Source organism: Mytilus trossulus, chromosome 14, assembly GCF_036588685.1.
Source record: "Mytilus trossulus isolate FHL-02 chromosome 14, PNRI_Mtr1.1.1.hap1, whole genome shotgun sequence".
Classification (NCBI taxonomy): domain Eukaryota; kingdom Metazoa; phylum Mollusca; class Bivalvia; order Mytilida; family Mytilidae; genus Mytilus; species Mytilus trossulus.
In genome coordinates this window covers 81,748,277-81,753,276 of record NC_086386.1, presented here as the reverse complement: position 1 = coordinate 81,753,276, position 5,000 = coordinate 81,748,277, and positions in this window count along the sequence as shown.

The following is a 5,000-nucleotide window of genomic DNA, read 5'->3' as shown; positions in this document are numbered from 1 at the left end:
TCGGTAAAAAAATTTTACGAGGGTGAAATGTTCATCGTGGGGTCGCACGTTAGACGCGGACAGGCTACCGCGGGTCTCTCGATCGTCCAGGCCGGCAAACTATACCCTCGGTAAAAAAAATTTTTACGAGGGTGAAATGTTCATCGTGGGGTCGCACGTTAGACGCGGACAGGCTACCGCGGGTCTCTCGATCATCCAGGCCGGCAAACTATACCCTCGGTAAAATTTTTTTACGAGGGTGAAATTTTCATCGGGAAGCCGCACGTTAGACGCAGGCAGCCTACCGCGGGTCTCTCGACCATCCAGGCCGGCAAACTATACCCTCGGTAAAATTTTTTTACGAGGGTGAAATTTTCATCGTGGTGTCGCACGTTAGACGCGGACAGGCTACCGCGGGTCTCTCGATCATCCAGGCCGGCAAACTATACCCTCGGTAAAATTTTTTTACGAGGGTGAAATTTTCATCGTGGTGTCGCACGTTAGACGCGGACAGGCTACCGCGGGTCTCTCGATCATCCAGGCCGGCAAACTATACCCTCGGTAAAAAAAATTTACGAGGGTGAAATTTTCATCGGGAAGCCGCTCGTTAGACGCAGGCAGCCTACCGCGGGTCTCTCGACCATCCAGGCCGGCAAACTATACCCTCGGTAAAATTTTTTTACAAGGGTGAAATTTTCATCGGGAAGCCGCACGTTAGACGCGGGCAGGCTACCGCGGGTCTCTCGACCATCGAGGCCGTCAAACTATACCCTCGGTAAAATTTTTTTTAGAAGGGTGAAATTTTCATCGGTAAGCCGCACGTTAGATGCGGACAGGCTACCGCGGGTCTCTCGATCATCCAGGCCGGCAAACTATACCCTCGGTAAAATTTTTTTACGAGGGTGAAATTTTCATCGGGAAGCCGCACGTTAGACGCGGGCAGCCTACCGCGGGTCTCTCGACCATCCAGGCCGGCAAACTATACCCTCGGTAAAATTTTTTTACGAGGGTGAAATTTTCATCGTGGTGTCGCACGTTAGACGCGGACAGGCTACCGCGGGTCTCTCGACCATCGAGGCCGTCTGACTATACCCTCGGTAAAAAAAAATTACAAGGCTGAAATTTTCATCGGGAAGCCGTACGTTAGACGCAGGCCAGCTACTGCGGGTCTCTCGACCATCGAGGCTGTCTAACTATACCCTCGGTAAAAAAAATTTACAAGGCTGAAATGTTCATCGGGAAGCCGCACGTTAGACGAGGCAGGCTACCGCGGGTCTCTCGACCATCCATCGAAGCCGTCTGACTGTACCCTCGGTAAAAAATTTTTACAAGGCTGAAATGTTCATCGAGAAGCCGTACGTTAGACGCAGGCAGGCTACCGCGGGTCTCTCGACCATCGAAGCCTTCAAACTATACCCTCGGTAAAATTTTTTTACAAGGGTGAAATGTTCATCGAGAAGCCGTACGTTAGACGCAGGCAGGCTACCGCGGGTCTCTCGACCATCGAAGCCTTCAAACTATACCCTCGGTAAAAAATTTTTACAAGGGTGAAATTTTCATCGAGAAGCCGTACGTTAGACGCAGGCAGGCTACCGCGGGTCTCTCGACCATCCATCGAAGCCGTCTGACTGTACCCTCGGTAAAAAAATTTTACAAGGCTGAAATGTTCATCGAGAAGCCGTACGTACGTTAGACGCAGGCAGGCTACCGCGGGTCTCTCGACCATCGAAGCCGTCTAACTGTACCCTCGGTAAAAAAAAATTTTTTTTACAAGGCTGAAATGTTCATCGGGAAGCCGCACGTTAGACGCGGACAGGCTACCGCGGGTCTCTCGACCATCGAGGCCGTCTGACTATACCCTCGGTAAAAAAAAATTACAAGGCTGAAATTTTCATCGGGAAGCCGTACGTTAGACGCAGGCCAGCTACTGCGGGTCTCTCGACCATCGAGGCCGTCTAACTATACCCTCGGTAAAAAAAATTTACAAGGCTGAAATGTTCATCGGGAAGCCGCACGTTAGACGAGGCAGGCTACCGCGGGTCTCTCGACCATCCATCGAAGCCGTCTGACTGTACCCTCGGTAAAAAATTTTTACAAGGCTGAAATGTTCATCGAGAAGCCGTACGTTAGACGCAGGCAGGCTACCGCGGGTCTCTCGACCATCGAAGCCTTCAAACTATACCCTCGGTAAAATTTTTTTACAAGGGTGAAATGTTCATCGAGAAGCCGTACGTTAGACGCAGGCAGGCTACCGCGGGTCTCTCGACCATCGAAGCCGTCTAACTGTACCCTCGGTTAAAAAAAATTTTTACAAGGGTGAAATTTTCATCGGGAAGCCGCACGTAAGACGCAGGCAGGCTACCGCGGGTCTCTCGACCATCGAGGCCGTCAGACTATACCCTCGGTAACAATTTTTTAGAAGGGTGAAATTTTCATCGGGAAGCCGCACGTTAGATGCGGACAGGCTACCGCGGGTCTCTCGACCATCGAGACCTTCAAACTATACCGTCGGTAAAAAATTTTCACGTGGGTTACATTTTCATCGGGAAGCCGCACGTTAGACGCAGGCGAGCTACCGCGGGTCTCTCGACCATTCAGGCCGGCAAACAATACCCTCGGTAAATATTTTTTACGTGGGTGAGATTTTCATCGGGATGTCGCACGTTAGACGCGGACAGGTTACCGCGGGTCTCTCGACCATCGGCGGCCAGCCAAAGCCATAGCCTAGTCAAAAAGTGTTACAGGTTGACAATTTTTCATCGGGAAGCCGCACGTAAGAATAGTACAGCAGGTCTCTCGATGAAACGATCACATTTCATGTAACGTAACGTAACGAAGGCAGGCATCGTACACCCTAACCCTAAGCCGCCTCTTGACGATGCCTAACCCTAACCCTAACCCTAACCCTAACCCTAACCCTAACCCTAACCCTAACCCTAACCCTAACCCTAACCCTAACCCTAACCCTAACCCTAACCCTAACCCTAACCCTAACCCTAACCCTAACCCTAACCTATAGACCGACCACGTACCTACCCGCGGTCGAGACCCGGTAAGTGTGTAGCCTGTTACTTAGGCCGTGTCAGGACCCAGGCTGGCATTATTCCTCGAGACGTGTAGGTACGTGGTCGGCCTGTCTGGTAGCGGGCGATCACGGGTCTCTACCGCAGGTAAAGGTACGCGGTCGGCCTTTTGCGGGCTACCGCGGATAGGTACGTGAAGACCCGCATAAGCCCATGGTAGCCCGCTATCAGGCCGTCCACGTACACTTATACCCGCGGTAGCCCACCAGCAAGGTCGTCCACGTCCCTTCTTACCCACGGTAACTCGCTACCGAGGCCGTCGACGTTCCTTTGCCTGCGGTAGCCCGCTATCAGGTCGACCACGTCCCTCCTTACCCGCGGTAGCTCGCTACCGAGGCCGTCGACGTTCCTTTGCCTGCCATAGCCCGCTATCAGGTCGACCACGTCCCTCCTTATCCGCGGTAGCTGGCTACCGAGGCCGTCGACGTTCCTTTACCTGCGATAGCCCGCTATCAGGTCGACCACGTCCCCTTCTTACCCGCGGTAGCCCGCTATCGAGGCCGTCGACGTACCTTTGCCTGCAGTAGCCCGCTATCAGGTCGACCACGACCCTTCTTACCCGCGGTAGCTGGCTACCGAGGCCGTCGACGTTCCTTTGCCTGCCATAGCCCGCTATCGGGTCGACCACGTCCCCTTCTTACCCGCGGTAGCTCGCTACCGAGGCCGTCGACGTACCTTTACCTGCGGTAGCCCGCTATCGGGTCGACCACGTCCCTCCTTACCCGCGGTAGCTCGCTACCGAGGCCGTCGACGTACCTTTACCTGCGATAGCCCGCTATCGGGTCGACCACGTCCCCTTCTTACCAGCGGTAGCTCGCTACCGAGGCCGCCGACGTACCTTTACCTGCGATAGCCCGCTATCGGGTCGACCACGTACGATGATACCCGCGGTAGCCCGCTACCGAGGCCGTCCACGTCCCTTTACCCGCGGTAGCTCGCTATCGGGTCGACCACGTACGATGAGACCCGCGGTAGCCCGCTAGCACGGCCGTCCACGTCCCTTCACCCGCGGTAGCTCGCTATCGGGTCGACCACGTACGATGAGACCCGCGGTAGCCCGCTAGCACGGCCGTCCACGTCCCTTTACCCGCGGTAGCTCGCTATCGGGTCGACCACGTACGATGAGACCCGCGGTAGCCCGCTAGCACGGCCGTCCACGTCCCTTTACCCGCGGTAGCTCGCTATCGGGTCGACCACGTACGATGAGACCCGCGGTAGCCCGCTAGCACGGCCGTCCACGTCCCTTTACCCGCGGTAGCTCGCTATCGGGTCGACCACGTACGATGAGACCCGCGGTAGCCCGCTAGCACGGCCGTCCACGTCCCTCAACCCGCGGTAGCCCGCTATCGGGTCGACCACGTACGATGAGACCCGCGGTAGCCCGCTAGCACGGCCGTCCACGTCCCTTTACCCGCGGTAGCTCGCTATCGGGTCGACCACGTACGATGAGACCCGCGGTAGCCCGCTAGCACGGCCGTCCACGTCCCTCAACCCGCGGTAGCCCGCTATCGGGTCGACCACGTACGATGAGACCCGCGGTAGCCCGCTAGCACGGCCGTCCACGTCCCTTTACCCGCGGTAGCTCGCTATCGGGTCGACCACGTACGATGAGACCCGCGGTAGCCCGCTAGCACGGCCGTCCACGTCCCTCAACCCGCGGTAGCCCGCTATCGGGTCGACCACGTACGATGAGACCCGCGGTAGCCCGCTAGCACGGCCGTCCACGTCCCTTTACCCGCGGTAGCTCGCTATCGGGTCGACCACGTACGATGAGACCCGCGGTAGCCCGCTAGCACGGCCGTCTACGTCCCTTAACCCGCGGTAGCCCGCTATCGGGTCGACCACGTACGATGAGACCCGCGGTAGCCCGCTAGCACGGCCGTCCACGTCCCTTTACCTGCGATAGCCCGCTATCGGGTCGACCACGTACGATGAGAC